At 44.7% G+C, this 25,019-nt stretch overlaps 1 long non-coding RNA gene across 1 annotated transcript in view; it reads left to right on the forward strand.

The window, feature by feature from the left end:
- LOC138296336 (uncharacterized) overlaps positions 1-25,019 on the forward strand; it is a 128,795-nt gene that overhangs the window by 62,145 nt on the left and 41,631 nt on the right. The gene's annotated exons all lie outside the window — the stretch shown is intronic.

Consider the following 25,019-nt stretch of genomic DNA (forward strand, 5'->3'; position numbering starts at 1 on the left):
GAATCATGCATGAAACCATCTAATACCTAGAGCGTTTTGGCCAATGTTATGGGAATTGTGCTGAAAATATATTGTTTTGTACCATTTCTGCAAAGTTTTCTTGGTGAAGGTTGAAGCCCCAGCACTCTTGGGTAAGGTAAGGCTTGCCCCACACACTATAAAAGTATTGGGATATTTAAATAGTGACACTTTAGAATGTGTGCTGAAAATTGCAGTATTTGAACGTTCGTTTCATTTTTATTTCTGGGAGAGCGCCCTCCTCCCCCTCTGAGCTACCCTGGAGGTAGCGGGTGCCGCTCCTTCTGCTCATTTACACATTGTAATCTGAAGCACCATTTGCACAGTTCACCAACTGGCAATGACTGAACAGCTCCTATGACAGCTGTGTTTAGGTTGCAGCGTACAAGACACCGCAGTTGTCTAGTTTGCTAAAGACATCTTGAGGACTTTCGGAAATTTGACAAAGGAATGCATTCCACTCGTTCATTACAATTAGCTTTGTGATTTGTAAGTCACACTTTCTGAATTTCCATATGCTGGTTTTATTTCCTTTAGGCTCTCCAGGTTCAGTTCATCCCACACGATGCCTAAACCCTGTTTACAGTATTCTTTAATAAACTCACATCCTGTTAGCAAGCCTTTAAATATTGTTATCTCATCACAATTGCTGTGCATTCAACGATGGAGATCAAATGTCAGGCGTTGTCTTCCAAGGAAGCTTGTTTTCTTTATTTTCTCTGACTTCAAAGAGGGAGGATTTCTGTGACAATCTTGCTGGATACTGGGAGTAGGAAAGAGTTTTTTGTCTAGCACACAATAACATTTAAGTGAACTGTGTAAATATTTCAGAATACATCAGAATTATGAACGCACAAATGAAGTACATTTTTTATTATTTCTGAAGTGTGTTGGAAACAAATACTTTAATATGATTAAAACAGATCATTCAACCACGTGATGCAAGTTCCACACATTTTCCTCTGGGCACTGTATAGTTTTGTTAGTAAAACTGTATGCCTGTGCAAATGTAACGGTCATTTCAATTGAAAATGTGTTGTTTGTAATGGCAATGTGGTACCACACCATAAATAGTCCACTCTATGACACTCCACTCTACTCTGCACCACTCCACACCATTGCACTCTACTCTGCACCACTCCACTTTACACCAATGCCACCACGCTCTGCACCATTCCACACTATACCACTGCACTCTATGCCACTTCATGCTACACCTCTCTACTGTACCCTATACCACTCTACTCTATGCCAATGCACTCTTTGCCACTCTACTCTACACTGCTGCACTCTTCGCCACTGTATTCTACACCACTCAAGTCTAGGCCACACCAACTCCACTCTGTACGCCACTGTACTCTACGCCACTCTGCAACAGTGCATCCTATGCCACTGAACTCTGTGCCAATACACTCTACACCAATGCACTTTACTCTGTTGGAAAGGGTGGGTTAGACTGGGGTGGTTTGAAGTATGGTGGATTGGACTAGAGTGGGTGGATTGCATTAGAGAGGGTTGAATTGTAATGGATTGGATTGGGGTGACGTGAGGTGGAGAGGATTGGAGTTGGGTAGATTGGATTGCAGTGGGTGGATTGCAGTGGGGTGGATTGCAGTGGGGTGGATTGGAATGGAGTGGATTGGATTGGAGTGGGATGGGGAGGATTGGATTGGGGTGGATTAGAGTAGGTTGGATTGGATTGGAGTGGGGTGGATTGCATTGGGGTGAAGTGAAGTGATATGGATTGGAGTGGGGCCGATTGGAGTGTGGTAGGCTGGATTGGATTGTTGTGGATCGGAGTGGCATGGATTGGAGTGGGATGGATGGATTGGACCACAGTGGGGTGGACTGGGTTGGAGTGAGGTGGGGTGGATTGAATTGGAGTAGGGAGGCTTTGATTGGAATGGGGTGCAATTGATTGGAATGTGGGAATAACAAATTGGAGAGAGTGCACCGGAGTGGAGTGGAGTGGGGTGGATTGCACTGCATTTGAGTGGGTGGATTTGGGTGTGGTAGGTTGAAATATGGTAGATTAGACTGGAGTGCAGTGAACTGATTGGAGTGGGGTGGATTGAGGTGGACTGGATTGAGCTGGATTAGATTGGAGTTGGGTAGATTGGAGTGAATTTAAGTGGGGTGGGGTGAATTGGAGAGTAGATGAGTGGGGTGGGGAGGATTTGATTTTGATGGATTGGATTGGAGTGGTCTGAGGTGAATTGGATTGAGTGGGGTGGTTTTATTGGAGCGGTGGATTGGTGTGCGGTGAGGTAGGGTGGCTTGTAGTCGGGCGGATTGGATTGAAGTGGGACGGATTGGATTGGGGAGGATTCGGGTGTACTGCACATCTATGTGTTACAGCATAATTACAGCATAATTTTGGTAATTACAAATAAGAAAGAAACAATGTTGCTTTGCAATATTTAGAACAAGAAAAACATAATCTTTTCAGAACAGCGCCCATGAGCAAAAACAATAGATACACGAGTGCAAAGTGAAAAAGAAAAGTTAGCAAAATAAAAGAAACGTAACTATAGAAAATAAGAGTTTGCAATTTTGTTTGTCCTGCTGGGCACGTTTTTGCCAGTCACATCCCTGTTTCCAGGACACTGGAAGTTAAAAAGAACAAAATAGTACCTCAATCATGTCAGGAACAGAGGACAAACACTAATTAACTTGAATTAATCAGTGCTTGTCCCTGCTCCACAGAAAGGAATGGAAAAGATGCTTGGTCTGCAGTGACCACTTGCAAAGAAGAGTGCCACGCAGAGAATTTGTGTACATGTCTGTATGCACATGTGTCATGGACTCTGTCCCAGATGACCACAGGTAGGTGACTACTCCTGTTTTCGCTATGCTTTGCTTCTGCTGAAGATGGCCAACTTCACTACATCTGACTAGTACCTTAATAGCTACAGGGGCACTATACTCAGGGCGCTACAGCGGCACAATTGACTAAGGGCATTATTCAGTCCCATCTCATTGCTTGACAGGGCGAACCCTTAAAGTCAGTAAATTAATCTGAACTCAATCCCCAGGTAGCTATGGTACAGGATGGGCAGACAGGCTTAACCTGCTGTGTTAAGAATCGAAGTTATCCCAAAACAGTATTAAAGTCTCACCATGACACACATAGTCACATCAACCCTCACATTCCACATAATGACGCTAATCCACGCATTACACACCAACATAGTCACCCTCAAACACATAAATACCATAACACTAACACACATGAACACCACTGCTCTACCACCCACGCTCACACCAACACATGAATAGAGTTTCAGAATCACCTGAACACACCATCACAAACACACACTATCACATACAATTTTAAAGATAAACACCAATCCTCACACATGCATCATCATCCAGCACACACTCGCACCTAGTCACATACAGAATCCCACTAGCGTACATTATCAAACTACCATCCCACCACAAACCATGACATCTCTGTACCACGCCCTACCATTGCACACGTAATTTCACATAAAGTATCCTAGACTCATCATATGCACACCATCATAAACTACCATGCAATCTCTCAGCCCTGCACACGTTCACACTGAGAACTCAGGTTGTACCTGTTGTACATGTGTAAGGAAATATGGCTACTGCTATCTGTGTCACTACTATTTTAAGTAAGGGAAGCCTGCAAGCTGCTGCACATGATGTGCCTGTATGTGTGTGTGGAAGCATGCACTGATGCTGCCTCTGATGATAATGTTCTGTCTATGTGAAAAGCTTGAATTGCTGCACATGTTGTGCCTGGGGGGAGGCTGCACCACCACTGCCTGTGATCTGCTTATCTGCTCCAGTTTTAGACTGCAAGAACAACTCAAGGCCCGTTAGACTATGCAACAATGAAGGCAGATAGCAACTCAGGGTTCTTGGGGTTATGCCGCTAAAGCAGTTCAGGACATAGGTCACTTGAAAAAGATCAATAGTCCAGGAAACTGGACCCTCTCTAAAACCGTATTTATCTTCTGCTTTTTTTTAAGCAAAATTCTGGTGTTCCTTGGGGGACTTCATGCCAGTGATATCTGTCAGACCGTGTAACAATTTCGTAAGTGACTGTTCTGAAAGATAATCAGGCGTATGTGTGCATGGGTTCTTGGGTCTGAAATGCTAGAAGACACATTAGTGGGGTCAACTTTTTGGGACTGTGATTCTTTGGACCAGTATATTCTAAACTACTGGCCTGTGCCTCAAGCAAGAGCACAGGAGCAAAATTAAAGATGCCACGGGCTGCATCTAGACTTCGGCTGCAAAGTAGTTCTCATGTTGAAATAGCTTGTTAAGGGGTCTCGGAGCACACACAGGGATTAGGGCCTTAATTGTGGGTTATTGAGTCCAGCTCCCACTAGTGTTCCTGAGCCGTCCTGCTGTGAGCCCAGAAAACTGAGCACCAACTGCACCTCTTAAGAACTTGACTTTGGAGTAAAGGATACTCAGGAAGGTTGCGTGAGGGTTAGTGACTCAGAATTCAGTAACACGATATAACTTTTAATGAATCGACTGTCAAGCAGTGCTTTATTTTAGAAGAAGAATTTAAATCCATAAATAACACAATAGTACACAGCGATATTGGAATACATTAATGAAATAAGGGAAAATAGGAAGGCAGAGTACAAAGAGATCTAGTGTTTCAGCTTCTGTCCAGAATGTTGACACTGTGGTCAGTCCATAGGTCTCTAGTGCTTAATATTGTGCCACTAGTGCTCTGCTGGCAAAATTGGAAGTGCCTAGCTGTGCTCAAAGCCCCCGTGAGCCCCAGCTGGAATTTTGCTACCATCTTTAGTCCATGAAGAGCAGCCACCTGGCGGTAAGGGGCAGTCAAAACTGCTAAATGCTCCCTTCAGGTGTGCATTGTATTTTTTATTTTCAAAAAGAAAATCCAGTCTCTGGATTTTCTTTTTGAAAATAAAAAAGGAAACTGTTTAGTACAGGGCTCTGTCCCACTGATGGAGCCCTTTACCAAACAGGAAAGTGCACTAAGACGGCAGTTCCTGCCAATACTTTATAAATGATCGCCAACTTGGTGGTCATTTACAAATTTGACAAGCGGTCCCTCCACCAGATCACAGGGTAATTTACTCGGTTGCCCTGGGGTTGGTAAATGAGACATGGACACTGTGCAACATGCCAGATGCTATGCTAGGGAGTCCATCCAATTTATAATTAATAGTTTTATATATATATATATATATATATAAATGTGCATGTGTGGACATACACACACGCACACACACAGACACTCTCTCTCTCTCAGTCACTAACATAAATTGCACATTTACAAGAGGTCTACTACCAAACTGAGGTGACTGTACGCATTGGAGATAAAACCAGGAACTTTGGCTTTGATGCACGGTGTTTCGACATTCTCTGTGATCTTATTTCTCTGTCAAATTCTTAGTTTGTGGGTTTTTAAGAGCATTAAGACCTAAGACCTCTGCAAAGATAAGAATCGGAATCATGCTCACAAATAACTGGAGCTACTCCACCGTCCCTCGCACCCCTGCATCTACTACTATGTCAATGGCAAAGCCAGCTGCCAGACCACTCAGTCCTACATTTAAGCCAGCTCCTAGCTGATGAAAAATCTCTCGAATAAAGTGATACTTACTGTGAGGCAGTTTGCAATGCGAACTACAACCACTAGACAATGAATGCCAATCATACAGGCCTCGACAACAGGAATAATGGATCTCATTGCAACTTTGGCATTATGAGACATATGGCTGCAATCCACATGCCACTCTTTGTAGTGCTGTAGGTTGATCCCTGAGTGGTGAACACCATGGCAGGCAGAGCAGCCATGACAGCTAAGAAGGAGGCATATTCCGGGGAGGAAAAAAGTAACAGAGCACTCTTATGATGTATCTGATGTATTTTATCTGATGTATTTTTACATTATGGTCCAGGAGCACACAATAATGCAACCTTAGCAAGAAGTATATATATTGAAGTAATATAAGAAAAGCTTCCAAACATTGTAATAGAAGATGTTCTTTTACTTGATAATAGTTTAATTTCCATATAAACTATAAGCATGTCAACATTATCTATTCAACAGTATAAACGAGATTGTGTACATGTTGACAGTCTTGTTCAATAGAAGATTGTAACAGCCACGTGTTTCGCCCATTCCTGGGAACCTTGTCAAGGCTATATACAAGTCAAGTCGTATTGAAAACAAATCCTTATAAGTGCTAAGTCTAAACCATAGAAGCCTAGTGATGTGTCAACCCAATGTCAAAATGAGAACCTCCTGGATCCAGTAATGGATTGAGCATCCGTTTATCCTGTTAGAAGCTCTACAATTGTGTCCTCCAAAAAAAACCTATGGTCCATGCAAAGTCTGAATTGAGTATTAAGAGCGTGTGGTGTCCGTCTCAAGAGTTTTATGACTGCCAAGAAGTTAGCTTTGTTCAGCAGTAAAGATGTGGTCTTCGGAAGGTTATGGACCTTGATAAGTTCCTGTGGAGTATCGTCTTATAATCGACGTGCTGTGTGATCAGACCACCTCCTTGGTAAAAATACATCAGATGTATCATAAGAGTGCTTGGCTACTTTTTCTCTCTATATGGTCTTGGCAGAGTCATTCTCTGATCCAGACATACACATCATGGCAATGAGTGTGTTGTAGTGTTTCGAGCACCACTGCTTCAATACTACTCTAGTTAGTAGAGATGTGCGACTGTTGTGGCATGGTTGCCTTGTTCATAGTCTAAAATTCGGGGGAGGACATGGCAGCGATATGTGCACTTCTTAAGCAACATCCTTCTATGATTTGTATGGCACTCTTACTGCTCTTCTCCACATATCAGACTCTCATTTTGTAAATAATCTCTACAGGGGAGATCCTAAAAAGGATTTCAGTCTGTTTATGGTCATTCATTCCCTCCTGACATTTTGCTATGCACATACTGTGCCATACATACAAGGTATCCAGGGATTTGGGATGTTGCAAAGGACCAGGTTGCCAAAGACTGAACTGTCTACAGAAGTAAGGACAGGGTTGTATGTCGGAACGACGCCTGCCGAAACAACGAGTGCCTGAACAACGAGGTCGGAACAACGACCTCGTTGTTACCACTAATGCCTTTACCACGAATGCCTTAACAACGATATTTCGTTGTAAAGGCATTCCTGGTAAAGGCATTAGTAATAGGTATCCATTGATCCTGCATGCGCCACTCCGACCCCCCTCCCCCGCCCCAAAACCTAAAACCCCCCCACCCCCACCCCCACCCCAAAACCTAAAACCTAAAACCCCCCACCCCGCCTCAAAAACTAAAACCCCCTGACACCCCACCCCGCCTCAAAACCTAAAACCCTCCCGACCCCCCACCCCGCCTCAAAACCTAAAACCCACGACCCCCAACCCCCCACCCCAAAACCTAAAACCCCGACCACCCACCCCGCCCCAAAACCTAAAACCTCCCCACTTACCTGAGTCGTCGCCTCGTCGTCCGCGCCGTCCTCCTCAGCCGACCCCCTTGTTTGTGCCTTAACCACGCATGTTCGTTGTTCAGGACATGCGTGGTTAAGGCACAAAAAAACAAAGTCGTGGTTAAGGAAAGCGTTGTTCCACTTTCGTTAACCAGGACTTCGTTGTTACAGAGTTGGCATAGAGGAAGTTTCCCAAGGACAGTAGTCCATTCGTTCTACGCCAGTAAGAGGAAGAAAGTCTGTCTCTTTGCTTATAATTCAGTGCTTCCACCACTGCTAGCTTAGCACAATGTGGTGAGGCGGCAGTACTGGGACTCACTGTGAAATGTATGCATGCTGTACCCTGCATGGCCACAAAGCCTCATCTCAGTCATAAACCATAACTACAGCAGACCTCAGCACACACATGCACAATTGTAGTGCCTATTAAGGACAAAAACGAGTTCGAAATACCAAAGATTCCCTACGTAATTTGGGTGAAGGGCGCACAGTCAGAATCATGCAAGGAACCTTTCTATTCAAACATATGTACGTGACATACATTTATGAAAGTCAATTGATAAGAGTTGTGCAGCCCTGATACGTGATGATTTCAACTGGTGGAAAGGAACTAGCCAATGAACTTCTTGTATCAGCACAGGAGGTGCCATTCATGGGCCCTGGAGTTCGACCTACTTTATCCACTTTCATGTCATACAAAAATGTTCCAGTTAGCACGTTGAAGGGCTGACTACAGTGTGTGTAAGAACGCATTATATGCCAACTGCCAACTAGTGATCAAAGGCACCAGATAAACCTGCATAGCTGAATAATTCCTCATGCATTCTGGAAGCAGCAGGTAAAAAAATCCTTACCCTCTACTTCTGGAGGAGCTTGTCTCCGACCCAAATGTCCTCATGTTGTATAGCAGTTAAATTACCTCCCCTCACTTCAATTCATCTCCAGTCATTTGGGAGAAGAAATATCTAGTATACCAGATGTGGACCTGGTAGGATTCTGTACCAAGAGTCCTGGTGTCCGTATCAAGAATCACAGCCAAACATCTGCACTGCACTTCAAGGAATATACCACGAAATTTCCTTCCATTTAAATAGAAAACACATCTTTGGCTCATGGTTGCATCTGGTCTTGTAGAAGTGAGAACGTCTCTGGAAATTGAGCGACGTTTGAGCTTTCATGTGAGACTGAGTGGCTGTTGACTCCATAGATCGTATGTATGGTGCAATGATCTCTTTGTCATTAAATAGTTTTTTGTACACTGGTTTGAACTGAAAGCGTATGTTGTAGTTGCTTATGCTTGCTTTGCCTGTCGCTTAAGCCCTCTCTGGTTCTCATGTGCTCTTTTTCTTGCCCATGTGCAGAGTGTTTTCAGTCTTTTTTCCCATTCTGCTGCTGCTGCTTTGAGTGAGTGATTCTTCTGCAAGTCTGACAGTCCCTGACGTAAGTCCCCTTCTGGATGACAGTCAAAAGCCAGAGCAGAGTGGTTTTTAGGCCTCACCGGTTGTCGAAGACCTACTTTATACAAAGCCAATACTTAGAATAGGCTTCACATCAGGTTATTGCTTTCCATTGACTGACTTTTTTGTCAATCTCATTTGCTCGTTCCACTTTTTGTGCTTGCCCTTCCCCTGTAGCATAGCTTCTTTATAATCCTCTTGATTGGATGGCTATTAGACTTCCACCCTAAAAGAACTACTTTTTTATTTTTTATTTCAGCTCTCTGAGAGAGTGCATGTGTTTCCACCTTACATACGTGAAACTGCATTCTCTGTGTTGCATCTCACGTCCCATGTTCGCCTCTTGCATCCCCACCCCACCCAGTCCCACTCAGCTTTTTCTGCCTTTTTATTTAGTTTAACTCCACCACCTCCTCCATTTTCGCTCACTTAGCTCCCTTTTGCTAATGCTGCTCGGTGGCATTTACTTGACAAACAACATTAGCAAACATCATTGCCAAAACTAAACCGGGAAACCTGTTGCCTTTGCCAGTATTTGTTTTGTGTTCCACCTATTCTTTTTTGTCACATTTAAGATACTTGTGTGTGTATTTTCTGTGCGGCTGAGCACATTAATTTTCTGACATGTGCGGGTTCTCACTTTTCTTTTCTCTTTTAGCTGCACGTATCTCTGGCTATAATCATGAACGCCAATTCACCAAAATGCCAGGAGTAGCGGAAGTGACGTCACACACCCATTTTGACCTTCATTTCCACTCACACACATGCTTACACGTACACAAATACACACTTACACACACACACACGCTCATCTAAACACACTCACCCTCAAGCACGCTCACAACATACATTTAAAAGCATTTTTTGCTTACCTCAGCTGTGAGGGAGGGTCTTATTCAGCTAATTCTACTCCATTTTTTATTACACTAATAGTGAATAATTGAACATTATTTACTATCAGTGTATTAAAAAAAATCGGAGAAAACAAAGAGAAAGGAGCCCCAACCAACGTCCCTAACGACGTGCTGCCACCGTGTTTCTGGCACTGCTTTTGCCACCTCTGAAGCCAGGGGTCGCAAAGACAGTACCAGATGTAGCAAGGTGCAAGCCAGGGGTCACTGCTGCAACCTTTAAATGACATCCAGGGCTATAATTTCATCATCAGTGGAGACAAATCTATTGCTGATCTCTGGTAGCATGCCTGCTGTAGATCCAAACTGGTATGTCTTCCTTTTCTGTCTTCATAGCTATGTCACTGTCAGCAGGGGCAGCTCCTCCGCAATGGCGAAAGACGGTTGACCCCCTGGCCAAGAGCCAGGAGATGAAAAATAAAACGATAGTTCCACTATCGTCTTATTTTTCATCCGCTGGCTCAGCCAGCAGTACAGGGAGGGGCGGGGCTAGGCCATGGAAGGTGGGTGTGGGGAGGAGACAAGAGTGCACCTAAGTGTGCATGTGTGTTTGGTTGGCATTCTCAGGCTGGCCAAACACATATGCGCACTTAGGTTTCTCCAGCCTAGCTGTGTTTAACAGCCGGGCTGGAGAAACTGCACAAACCCCAGGGCTGTGACCGATCCTGACACCACTTTCATGCCAGGTTTTGCATGAAAGCAGTGCCAGGATTGCTGGGGAACCAGAGGAGGAGCGAGGCGGCGGGAGGCAGCGGGAATGGTGAAAAAGGTAATTTTTTTTTTTTTTTGTTTCTTCACCCCCCCAACCCTCTTGACAGTTGTGGTGGCCACCGCTGCCTGTCAGTGCGCTTTCGTAAGATGAGCTGGTGCATAGTGCCACTCTGGTGTACCTCTGCGGCGTGACCTAAGGTGTGGTGTGCTCTCTCTCTCTCTCTCTCTCTAGTCCTGTCATAGCCTTCCAGCGCAGTCTCAAAATACCTGCACCTCGTTCTCACTCTTCGGGGCATACTTACAAGCCCCTTGCGCCACCGTGAATCTCATTAGCATCATTTTTGTTTACGCTATGCTGGTGTTAAGGTGCCATTTTTGTCGCACCATATCTACATGCATGCATTGCGCCACTTTTTAACCCCTTGCACCACATAATGCCTGTGCCAGACATAATGTATGTAAGGGGGCATTCGCCCATTAGGAGGCCCATAAAAATGGCTCAGTGAAATTTACAAGCTTTCTTTGCGCCATTTTTATCATCATTTCTAAAGCCTGCCTGAGACAGGCGTTAAAATGATGCACCAATTGTTTTTAATGATCTTCCCTTAACTTTGCAGGATTAGCGCCATAATTTTTCACCCTAATCTTTCAAAGCGCAAAGTGCCACAATATCATCAAAAACGTTGATGCTATTGGCCTAACGACTGCCATGATGGACCCTATTGTAAATACAAGTCTACTATGGTGTCTTTAGGTGGTGGTGGGGGCACGCAAGAAAAGTGGTGCAGTGGGACCGATGCGCCACTTTCTTGTAAATATGCCCCTTCATATTCCAAGGTTTCTAATTTACTATGGCCTTGCTTCTAGAATCCTAAGCGGTGCTTTATTACTGACCAGATACTCCACTTCAGAGACTTTTCCATGTCTTTTTGCTTCCTAGAGCTTGTACCAGTCTTGGGTTCTAGTGATGATATTATGACACTTTTGGCCACTGAATCTTTTGGACTTCCTTCTTGTATTGGATTTTGCTCATTTGTTTTCAGGCAATTTGTCAGCTCTGGTCCTTTCAAGGTGCTATTTTTGAAGGAATTGTCTTTTTGAAAAGTCTATTTTGCATGGACGTTAACCAGCCACCCTTGATAACTTTCTGTTGAATTGCACCCTTTGTTCGAGAAAGTGTTCAAAGATAGAGAGAGAGAGAGAGAGAGAGAAGTTGCTAGAAGACCTGGGGCCTCATTGAAAAGCCCTTTGCGCCACCGCAGCATCATTTTGTTTTACGCAGATGTGTAGCTAGCAGTGCACTACACTGCTCCATATTTACAAACGTATGCACTGGGCCCAATGCGTCAGTTTGTAAAGCCTTGCATCACATTATACCTGCGTCAGGGATAATGTATGCAAGGTAGGCGTTCCCACGGAAAAAGCCATGTAGAACTGATGCAGTGAAATTTACATCTTTTAACTGCATCATTCTACGACTTCACTGCATCTAAATTTTATCACCTGCTTAGATCAGGTGTAAAATTGATGCAGGGCCTTTTCCGATGGGACTCTCCTCACATTGCTGGAGTTGCGTCAGTTTAACGATGCAACTCCAGCAATGCATAAGTTTAGCGCCTACAGATGAATCAGACTTTCTGATGCATCTGTGAAAACTTGCACCATGGAGTTCTGTATTGTAAATACAGCGCATCAATGGCATTGTTAGGGGATGTGCGACAGGTGCAAGAAATCTGACACATCTATGCTGATGCGTCAGATTCTTATTTATGAGGCCCTTGGTTCGTAAGGTTAACATACCAATAAACCACACTTTTCATGTTTCTGCTGCCTTGCGCCATAGTAATAAATACCAACCCTATGCCCCTCTTATAAGCATTGCCTTCCAAATGATGTGGCCCCGATGGGGCAATACTTCCTGTCTTGCACACATGCACTCATGCACAGCCCGCTTTCAGTAATGTGCCCAGTTCAGGTGAACAAAGGAGGGTCAGTGACTTGTGCACACATATTTATGTACTTGGTGGCCATGCATCAGCTACCAATAGGTTGGGAATAAATAGTGATGTAAGTGTAAGCAATTAGGACTGTGGGATGCAGTTTCAATGAAGTCTGAGAGGGCCTGAAAGACTGATTCATGTATGCTATGCGAAGAGTTCACATGCTTTGTGTGCATTGTGTACCTTAGCTATTTCTTTAATACATCAGTGTAGTTTTAAGGCATAAGCTAAGAAACCTGCACAATGTAGGAAAACCAGGGACTCTCTTAGAAGCAAATAGCAGCATTGGGGCAGATAGCCAGGATGAGTGTGCTGAAGCTAGGATCAATTGCATTTGACTTCTGCCTATCTCCGACTCATTTGCCTACAGAAGATAGACGTTTAGGTTTGGGGTTCAACAGCTGCATATAGTAAGCTTCTGATCCCACAGCTTCCATTTCTCGCTTATGTCACAATCTGAATGCTTCTTACCGTGGTTATCTGTCAATCTTGAGGCACCACCTGGTCTCTTGCTGGTTCTGGACTGACCAAGGTAAGGGTGACCCTTTCCAGTAGCCACGGTGCTGCTGATAGAGTAACACCAGGCAGACCGTAACTTCCAGAAGGAATCGCAGAGGAAAAAACCCAATCCTGGGAAAAACCTCAGAAGCAAGGAACCTCTAAAAAAGAGGTAAGAAAAAATAGAAGCGTAATATGAACTGGAAAGAGCAAAAACTGCAGACAGGAAAAAACAGGAGAAGTCCAAAAATCACAGGATACAGGAGCGAGAAGTACCACCAGAAGGGAAGTGTTTGCAACGCAAAGAACAGAAGACCAACTGTGCTTATATACGGACAAACAGGAAGTGACAAGCAGGAAGTTCCGAAGACACCCTCTTGAATTGGGAAAAGCCACATTAGTGTGAATGGAAAAATAGCCATAGTGTAAAAGAGGAAGCAAAGTATACAGGGAAGGAAACACAGACTCCTGGGAAGAAGAAGATATGGTTAGGAGGGAAACCACAAAGAAAGAGAAAACAAGAAGAAAGAAAAAAGGCATAAAAAATAGATAAGCAATATTATGAGGGCAAAAGGCGGCCGCAGTGCGAAGCAGCGCCCAAAGAAAGATGTGCAGATTGCACTGCGGACCGAAAGTGTCACCGTAAGCAAGTCTTTTGCACATCAAATAACCCTTTTCAGTACCGCCACATCAGTGGCCTCTTGTGCTGAGTCCATAAAAAATGAGGGTGAACTGCCCCAGAAATTGCAAACACGTGCCAGATTTTTTCTAATCCGCATAGGGCCCTTTCAACAGTGTCAAATAAACCACTGTTTTGTGGGTTTACCCCAAAGGGGTGGCGGTTAGGCAATAAACCAACTATGAGTGATATATGTCTCAAAGCGAAACGCTTCCTTCAGTACTTCATGTAACTGCTTTCATTTCAACCATGGCAGGAGACCTTTTTAGATGCCCAGCAGTGGACCAAATCGCGGCCCGTGGCCGAAACAGCCATCCGGGACATGGACCGCGATCTGACCGCGGCCCGCAAGTGGGGCACCGCAGGTCCTCGCGACGTCACAGCTTAACTGTGGGGCAAAGAAGGACAGTTTCCAATATACTATCTGAATATGGGAGAAGTAGGGAAGCTTTCCATTACATTTTTCATGAAAACTCTGTGACACATCTTCCCCCACCGGGGATTCCCACACAAGGTCCAGGCTACTATCTCTCTTGTACTGCCTAAACTGGATTATGCCACTGGCCTCTACCACGGAACTATGAAAAGACTACAACTGATTCAGAACTCTATTGCCAGACTACTCCTACATGTAAAACCACAAGCCCACATCTCCCCTGCCTTGAGGACCCTACATTGGTTACAAGTTGCCAGAAGATCCACCTTCAAGCTGCTTTATTTCACCCACAAAACAATACAAGGAACGGAGCCGCTTTTCACCAGGAATAAAATCACCATCTACATTCAACAAAGGAATCTCTGCTCAAGATTGGCACCTCACCACAAAACCCCACCATACAAGAAGAAACAATAGGTGGTACATCTTTTTCTTTTTAAGCAGCCAAACTATGGAATTAATAACCCCCATACATAAGATCCACCGATAACTATCTTATCTTCAGAAGACTACTCAAGAGTACTCATGTATTCATCACAATAGGCATATTTCTTTGTACAAATATGTACAGTACCTATGTTTTTTACAAAAATATTTAGATACTCTTTAGGTCTACTTAACAAAGGTATATATTACTTTCAGTTAAATAAATATATATATTCTGTGCTTACCATGTTAATAGATCATTGCGTAGTTTTTTAATATAATTTGTTTGATTAGATGCTTATGGTCTCTGTATTACCTATCTATCACAATAAGTAAATATGATCCTAACTATTTATCTACAAGCACTTCACTGCTGAAATATTGAGGAAAAGATCGAATTAAAAAAAGAATAAATGAAAAAAAACATTGAGTTAAAAAAATGCTCAAATAAATTACCTTCAAAGACTGCAACACTTGAAAGTCTGCGTTTATACAATACAACTTTAAATCTCAATATATTATCTCCCTTATTTATATAGACCCTTTCTATGTAGTCATGTATCTATGTATTTATTACTTTACTCCTATTGTAGAAGAAAACAAACATTTCTTTCTCCAGTGCCTTACCCTATCTCAACCCATACTTCTCTCCATTTATCCTCTATCCCGACTCTCTGACACATCCCAAACCTCATTCTACTAATATGATCTCCACAATAGCCCTTTCTAGACTCTTCCCTAACCCGCCTGTCTCACCCCAAACCTCATCTTACTACTATGATCTCCCAAGCAACTCTTCTAAATTCTTCCCTCATGTATCTCTCCTTTGACTTGTCCCAAACCTCAATGTATTACTATAATCTCCCTAATCCCTTTCTACAGACTCTTCCCTCGTCCATTGCTCCTTTTTACTCATCCCAAACCTCATCTTTTTACTACGATCTCCCAATTAACACTTTTTAGATTCTTCCCTCGTCCATCCCTCCATTATTCTATTCAATACGACTAACAGACTCACATCCCCACCGCTCAAATTAACTCATAATTCCCTCACTACTCGCTGAAAAGCATTTCAACACCTCGTCGGGGATAGTAAGCACAATATATTAATAAAATTACAATTACATTTCCATCATCCCAAAGTCTCTTTCAGTCAGTTTTAGAGGAGTTATACATATGCACTATTTCAGAGGACAATAAGTAAAATAAATTAGTTCCAAGGACAATTCTTGACCTTCCAATTTATTTTTTCTTGATTATGGTCAAAACATCTAAAAATTGCTGACAGTCCCAAATTGGACAGAGAGTCAAAGCACTATTTTGTTAACGTCACATACATTCCCTGGCACATTAATTTAATTGTCTAATAGAAGAACTAGCAAAGTACTGGGTCAAGGTTGAATGGGATTGTTCTACCAAACATGAACCCCACCAACTGCTGTTCTCTGACTCCACAACAACCTTAAGTCTAATTCCGGTTTAGGGTATTGTTTTCTGAAAGCATTTTGATGTTACCTCAAATAAGGGCTGGCAGTGTAGCAGATGATTCAACAGAACATACGAGGACTGATATGGCAACACAGCTTTTACTTCCTTGGGTTCCAGATGGACCCACATCCTCGTATAAATGCCAATCTGATGCTGAGGCAGTTCATAATCTGTGCATTTGGGACAAACTTCTAGAATGTTTTGATCATTTCTGGATGTAATATAATGCTATAATGCCATGCAGTTAGTTTCAGTATCTACTGATCACCAGTATACCCGCATACTGTCATTCAGTGACCATCTTTTTTAAGTTGCAGCCCAGCAGACAGCAGGGCTCTCTCGTTTGCATAAGACATTTTGGGTACATTCAGAAAGTAGAACTAGGAATGCATTCTGCACTTTGCTTGCCATTGGCTTTGTGGTTTGTAACTTATGTGTTCTTGCTTTCTATTTGCTGACTTTATTTGTTTTAGGCAGCCCAGCTTTAGTTCGGTCCTTCCCTTGCCAAAACCTTATTCACAGAATCCTTGGAGTTCTCTCTTTCTATACACAGAGCTGTGCAGATTCTGTTCTTATCTTGTCACATTTGCTGGGCATTCAAAGACTGCAGTCAATTGCCAGGTGCTGTCTTCCAAGGGTTCTTTTTTACTTTTCTTTCTCTGACTTCAAAGTGAGAAAGTTTATGTGACAATCTTGCTAGATAGTGGGGGTACAAAAAAGTTTTTTTTCTAGCAAACAACATTTAAATGAACTGTGTAAGTATTTCAGAATATCAGAGTTGTCAAAGCACAAATGAAGCACTGTGTTTGCTATTTCTGAACTGTGTTGGAAACAGATACTTTAGTATGATCAAAACGAATTGTTAAAGGAGGTGATGCAATTTCCACACATTTTCATCTGCACTCTTTATAGTTTTATTACTAAAACTGTATGCCTGTGCAGATGTAGTGGTCATTTCTATTGAAAAGGTATTGTCTGTAATGGCAGTGTGCTACCTCACAGTGAATACTCCACTCAACCCTACTTCGCACCACTCTACACCACTGCACTCTACTCTGCACCACTCCACTTCACTGTACTCTGCATCACTCCATGCCACTTTATGCTACTCTTCTCTACTCTACCCTGTACCACTCCACTCTATACCACTGCATTCTTCACCACTGCACTCTACAGCACTCCACTCTAATCCACACCAATTTAATCTGCAAAACTCCACTCAATGCCCCTGTACTCTATGAAACTCTGCAACACTGTACTCTATGTCACTACACTATATATAATACACACCACGCCATTGTGTTTTACTCTGTAACACTCAAGTCTATGCCCCTGCACTCCACGCCAATCCACTGTACGCCACTTTAATCTACTCTGCACCACTGCACTATATGCTACTGCACTCTATACCACTTTACTCTACACCAGGACACTCTATGCCACTCTATGCAACTGCACTGTACCATGCACCACTCGACTCTGCATCACTTCACTCTACCCTGAACAATCTACTCTATGACACTGCACTCTACATCACTCTATTCCACTCTGTACCACTCCACTTTATCCCACTGCACTCTAAGCTACTCTACTCTGCACCACTCTACTGTGAGCCACTCTACTCTGCGCCACTCCGCTCTACAACACTCAACTCTACGATGCTGTAAGCTGCAATATTCAATGCCACTGCACTCTACGCCACTATACTCTGCAACACCATACGCCAATGCACTCTACACCAGTCCACTCTACTCTGTGCCATTCTACATGACTCCACACTATGCCATTCTAAATGACTCCACTCTATGCCATTCCAGTACACAACACTCTCTGCCACTCCTCTCTGCAACACTCTGCACCACTCTTCATAATTCCATTCTACAACACTCCATGCCACTCTTCTCCGTGCCACTTTTAGCCATGCTGAACAGCAGCTATGCTGGTGTACAATGTGGCTATACACATTGGCAAAGCCAATAGCTCTTGCATAGGTGAGACCTATCGGCAAATCCAATGCTTGTCCTTTGTGTCGCTGTCTGTCATGTTTGTCTCCTCCTCTTTACATTTTCACTCTTTTGACTCTTTTTGTTCAAGAGATTCCACATGTCCACTGCTCAAATTACCTCATATTTTACTATACACAAACACTAAACTCAGATTTCCCTATAGTAATCCACCACTAATCCTTTGGGGTTCCTGAGTAGCGTGTTACTTGCTGAAAAACACTTCAACGCCTTGTCAAGGGTAGTAAGCGCTATGCAAATACAATTACAATTACTTGCTGTTGGATATTTCATTTGGGGGCACGGGACCCTTGATGCAGGGACAGGTAATATGCTGAGCTTTCCTTAACTAAAAGTACTCTCTCTTGTACATTGTTTTTCTGTTTTTGGTCAAACTTATCTTCTACTAGGGAATAAGCGTTCAAAGATGCATCACCTGCAGTGGCACTGGAGGCTTGGGGTGTGATGGCTTCTTTTGTTACCCAGCTGTAGATATGAGGGCCTATTTCCCTTGCTTGCATTAAAGCCAACGGCACCCTTGCTCTGACAATGCCTCTCACCATGCTATCTTATGTTAGATTAGAACTCCCTCCCCTCCCTTCCTGTCCACTGCTTAAGACAAGAAGTGGCGTTCATTGCTCCAGTTGTAGAAGTTTGAGGGTTGTTCTCTTCCTCTAGTGTGTATATAATGAGAAGGAAACCACTGCCTCTTGCCACCCACAGCCATGTCTAATAGCCAGAACCTGTAAATCGTTTAAGAACAGAAACAACGTGAATGTCCACTGTCTACTTTGCCTTTGAAAAGATCTATGTAAATGCCCAATTATGGCTCATGCATTTTACTAGACAATTTATTTCCCTGCACGTTCCACCAGAGCTCTGGGTGAAATATGGGGCATGTTTAAAAGCCCCTACCGCCATCTTCGCACTGCCATAGTGTCATTCTCTTACACTAAGTCGGCGCTAAAGTGGCTTCTGCTGCGCCATATTTACAAAGTGGCGCAACTCATGCTTTGCACCACTTTGTAACCGCTTGCACTACATTATGCCTGTGCTAGACATCATGTATGCAAGGGGGGCATTCCGGCACCAGGATGCCCTCAAAAATGATTTCACTCCAGCACTTTGCTGCACTAGCGTCAACATTTTTGACTCTATTGTAGCAAAGCACCACAGTAGCGTCACAAATGTTGACGCTATTGTGCTCACAACGGCCATGGTGTGCCGTATTATAAATATGGCACTACCATGTTGTTGTTAAGTGCCGGTAAGGGGGGGGCGCAAGAAAAGTGACACATCACAGCTGACCCGCCACTTTTTCTTAAATATGGGCCTATGTGCGCTGTCACCTGTTGACAAACATCGGATGGACTTTCCACTGGCTCCGGCTTCAGAATACTTAAACAGCTGGAGCATGATCACACGAATAATGAATACAAATCATATTTTGTGTTGCTAGTGTCACAGAAAACTTGTTGTAGGAGTTATCAACAACAACAAATCCAAGCAAGGCGATTGGCAGACCTCCGTGTCAAGAGGGGGCTCTAACCATGCATCTGTTCTCCTCTTTCACACGCAGACGTTGCTCAATGGTTCTCACTTTGTTTACCTCGAGACCGCATGACTTCGTTTTCGTCAGCGCCGTGGTAAGCAGGGATGAGCTCGCGCAGCAGCTGACTGCCGTCATGGGCCACACAGAGGGTTCCAATGATCTACAACTGCCTTTCCTAACAAGAAAGACTCAAGCGAAAGCTTTTGTCGATGTAAGTCTCTCCTCTTGGCTCCCGTCCTTGGATATGACAAAACAACAACAGAAAGATGGAGGAAAGCGCTTGCAGTATTTCCGCCTGCGTAGTGCCACCAGCTGCCCCTGGCGCTGTTCCTTCCATAGACATTGCGCTGCGTCGAACTCCTGCCTCCTCCCAGCATGATTTATCAAAGGAGCTGTGTGTCTAAGGAAAAAATACAATCTGACACGTCCTGCGGCGCGCATTGCAGAAAACTCCTGACATCAGGCCCCTGCAGATCTCCTGTTATTCAGCACTTTTCCTGTTTGTGTTCCTTTCAGCATTTGACATGTTTTAGCTGATATAGTTAGTTTACATAAGTGTTTCATTTTGAAAGATATAAAGTGAGGCAGCTACAGCTTTGCAATGCAGGTGGAATAAACATAACCCAACAAATGTTGGGACTTGGAAAGCAGTTTTTAGATCGAGCTTACCTAACTAGTTTCAAAATACCTTATGTGGTCTTACCGAGAACCTACAGGGGCCTACAGCCCACCTATTGCTTACCATTGGTGGGTTTTAGTGTCACGCTCATTTGCTTGGTTTTCATTTGATTACTTTTCTTGTCCATCAAGTGTTTGTCTCCTGAGCCCCCCCCCCCCCCGCCCAACCCCTGGAGAATAGCCGCTTTACCATCTTCTTGACTTTTAGGGAACTACTTCTTTCTTTTTAGTTAAGAACTCCTTTAGAGCACATGTGTTTTAAAGCTCACACTCTCTCGTGTCCCCCCCACACCCAATTTTCCGTCCTAGGTTAGTTTTCTCTCTCTCATGTCTGCACGCTGTCTTTCCTGTGTACATCTCCCTCCACGCTCCATGTTGCTGTCTCTCATGTGCTTCTCCACCAACCCTCTTTGTTGCTGCCTCAATAGTATCCATTCAGCTCATGGATTTCATTCCCATACCAACTTTTTGGGTTTAGTTACCAGGAGCGGCTCACAGTACTGAAAAGGGGCGGGCGGTACGCTTATGGGTGGGGGGTATATGAGGCTGGCCTGGTTTGTAGTGGGTACCAAAGTTACTTACACCTTATACCAGGTCTAGTTATCCCTTATTAGTGAAATGTAGTCAGTGTCTAGAAGCCAAGTTGTCTAGAGGTAGCTGTAGGCAGAGCAGCCAAGGCTGAACTAGGAGACATGCAAAGCTCTTGCACTACAATTGTAATCACACAGTACTCACACACATTAAAGACAATACTCAGTGTTACAAAAATAAAGGTACTTTATTCTAGTCGCACAATGCCAAAAATACTTTGGAGGCTCTACTCCCAAAGGAGGTACGTAATTTACACAATATATACCCTAGTAACCAAAAACAGGTAGGTACACAGTAGGAAAACTGTGCAAATAGTGAAAATCACTATAGGTTGCAATGGTCCTAGGGGGAACACCAACCATATACTAAAATAGTGGAATGCAAAAGTTGGTTTCCCACCTAGGCAAGTATAATGTATAGAGGGGCGCTTGGAGTGTAAGAAAATACCAAAGGTAAGTAATGTACCCCACCCCAGAGCCCAGTAAAGCATGAGTAAAACAAAGCAAGTTTCCTAAAACACACTAGAAGTCATGATAGAAGACAAATGCAAGAACCAGAAGAGACTGCAAGACACCAATGATGGATTCCTGGACCTGAAGACCTGTGGAAGAAGGAGACCAAGTCCAAGAAGCCCCGAAGAGACCAGTGAGAATACGAGCCCCTCTCATGAAGGTGCAAAAGAAGAACCACCGGTGAGAGGACAAAGTCAGTATTGCACCAAAGAAGACAGATATGGGTTCGAGGTTGGTGCAGAAGATGTCCCACAGTGGATTGATGAATGCAGTCTGGTTTGCATTGCTGGAGTCCGCCAACAAGCTTTGGCTCATGCAAAACACGCGGTTGGCAGAAAATGGCGCTGCCCGGAACAAGGAGAGACCTGCTGGCCTCTACCCAGGAGGGGGAGAAAGAAGGGACTCTCAGTAACTCAGAGAGCCCTCAGAAGACCAGGCAGCACACACAGGAGTCCCACAGCATGGGGATAAAGGAGGTGCAAATGGAGGCCCATGCAGCACGACACAAAGGGTCCCCACACCACCGGAGAACCACTCAGGAAGCTGTGCATCGCAGGATAGAGTGCTGGGGGCCTAAGCTATGCTGTGCACAAAGAACTTCTTGGAAGATTGCACACAAGCCTTGGCAACTGCAAGTCACGTGGTGCATGTCGTACTGTCTTGCGAGGGGAGGCAAGCTCTTACCTCCACCAAAATTGGACAGCTGGACGTTGGGACTGCCAGAGTCACTTTAGTCCACCACCCGTGCTGCTGGATCCACGCCTGTCATCTGGAGAGGGGACCCAAGCCACCGGTCGTCATTGCAGAGAGGTGCCTGCTGAAGCAGGGAAGTGACTCCGTCACTCCAGGGGAGATTCCTTTGGTTCTTCTGGTGCAGGCTGAAGATAGGCAGTTCTCGGAGGATGCACGACCTGGAAACTGTTGCAGTTGCTGGAAGGAGCTGAAGATACAATGTTTCAGAAGTCGTCTTAGCTTCTTTGTTGCAGTTTTGTAGAGTTCATGGAGCAGACAGCGTTAATCAGTCCGTAAAAGATTAAGTAAAGGATGCAGAGGATTCCTGCTGGAGTCTTGCAATCCGAATCTGAAGAAACACCCAGAGGAGAGACCCTAAATAGCCCTAAGAGGGGGATTGGTCACCTAACCAGGTAAGCACCTATCAGGAGAGGTCTCTGATGTCACCTGCTGACACTAGCCACTCGGATGCTCCCAGAGTGTCCCACCACCTTGGAATCCAAGATGGCAACACCCAGGGACACTCTGGATGAGCTCTGGGCACCACCCTTGGGGTGGTGATGGACGGGGAGTGGTCAATCCCCTTTTCTTTGTCCAGTTTCGCGCCAGAGCAGGGACTGGGAGTCCCTGAACCGGTGTAGACTGGATTATGCAAGAAGGGCACCGTCTGTGCCCTTCAAAACATTTCCAGAGGCTCTGGGAGGATACCCCCCATGCCTGTAACACCTGGGAGAGGGTGTAACACCCCTCTCCCAAAGGAAATGCATTGTTCTGCCTTCCTGTGATTCAGCTGCTCAAGCCCCAGGAGGGCATATGCCTGTCTGTGAGGTGGCAGCAGCTGGGGCTGCCTGGAAAACCTCAGAAGGCTAGTATGGCAGTACTGTGGGTCCTCTGTGGAGCCCCCAGAGTGCATGGAATTGTGCAACCAATACTGGAATCAGTACTGGGGTACAATTCCCAGTTGCTAGACACCTTACATGGCCATATTCGGAGTTACCATTGTGAAGCTGTACATCGGTATTGACCTACGCCCAGTGCACACTTAAAAATGGCGTCCCCGCACTCACGAAGTCTGGGGAAATGGGACTGGACGATGTGGGAGCACCTCTGCTAGTGCAGGGGTGCCTTCACACACAGGTACTTTGCACCCAGCCTTCAGGGACTGAAGGCCTGACATATAGGTGACTTGTAAGTGACTTGGTGCAGTGAAAATGGCTGTGAAAAAGTGCATGACTAATTCACAGAGGCTGAATTGGCAGTCCTGTAGAAGCCTTTACATGGGGTCCTTATGGGTGGCAAAAGAAATGCTGCAGCTCATAGGGATCCCCTGGAACCCCAATGCCCTGGGTACCAAGGTACCATATACTAGGGACTTATAATGGGGGGCCAGTATGCCAATTTGGAATGAAATACTGGGTTAACAGTATGTAAGGATGCATTTGGAAACGGAGAGAGCATATGCTGGTTAGCAGGATCCCAGTGACACAGTAAAGCATACTGACGAAAACAGAGAAACATACTGACAAGTAGGCCACAAACCATAAGCTCTGGGGTCCTGGCTAGCAGGACCCCAGTGACATGGTCAAAACACACTGACAAACAGGCCAGAAATGGGGGTAACCATGCTAGAAAGAGGCTACATTCTCACAGTGGGAGATTAATTTAAAAATGTAAAAACGTACCTGTGCCGCCGCCTTCACGACAGTGCTGCACCTCTCCTCTTGTCTGCCGACAGCCTGCAGGCACAGGCTCTCAGCCTGCCCTGCGGCCAATCGTGAAGCTGCTAAGAGCAGTGTCAGGATTGGATGGGAGCACCCAACCAGTGCTCTCCCAGGCAGACTGGGAGCCTGTGCAGGCTCTCTCCAGCCGGGCAACTGTGTTGCCGGGCTGGAAGAGACCCTACTGCGCATGTGTGTGTGGCCGGCCCGAGATGGCCGGCCAAACATACATGCATATGCACTCCCCCTTAGTGCACGTCACAGCCTGTGGCCCCGCCCCTTTTACCGAAAAACGATAATAAACATAGTTTAGTATGGTTTTTCAGTAAAAGGTTAGCAGCTGCTACTGCTGGAGGCGGGCGATGCTCCTCCGCCCTAATCGAGGAGCCGCCCCTGTTCTATACAATAGTGCTTGCTTGCTCCATGCTCTTCTTGCCATGTGAGGTTGAGATCGGTACATAGTATGTGCCTTGATAAATGTAGTGTCTGTGTGGTATCAGGAACTACATAACAGTATCAGGAAAAGTAAATGGTGCATTTTCCAGTTCTGAACCTTCCAGCGGATCTGTTGAGCCACATGTAGCACTTGCGACTCGCTTGAAAGAGAGAGAACAGAATGCCAAGACAATTTTTGTGTTTTACCTATATGGTTGCTGAAGGACCTTGCTTTGTCATCCACACTTCTCTCTGTGGGTTTGTTGTGGGTACAGTGCCTGCCTCAAACTGGATTTTAGTGGTGAATGTTGGAGGGCAACAAGATTACCATAGTACATTTCCTGCTCACTGTCCCAACCTCACAGCCCAGGTTTAGTGTGGTCAAAACTTACATCATCTTGAAAATTCTGTGAAAAAATGTCATTTTTGGCAAGTTTGCATTAAGCCAACCAGGAACTACTGAAAAAAGTGGGCAGGCTGGTCCTGGAAAGTTCTACCCCATTGGTTAAGGAGGGGCCAGTCACTCCAACCCACTAGCTCATGCCAATCATAAATGTGGCACTGCTAGGCACCCATATCAGAATCGTTTCTGGACCAGCAGAAGATCAGACGTGGACTCAACCCGCTGTCTATGACCCGACAAGAGCCCTGAAGGACTGGCCCTGTTCCCTGTTTTACCCAGGACAAAAAGTGAAGTCCCAGAGTAAGACAACAAG

The sequence above is a fragment of the Pleurodeles waltl genome, chromosome 5 (assembly GCF_031143425.1).
Source record: "Pleurodeles waltl isolate 20211129_DDA chromosome 5, aPleWal1.hap1.20221129, whole genome shotgun sequence".
Taxonomy (NCBI): domain Eukaryota; kingdom Metazoa; phylum Chordata; class Amphibia; order Caudata; family Salamandridae; genus Pleurodeles; species Pleurodeles waltl.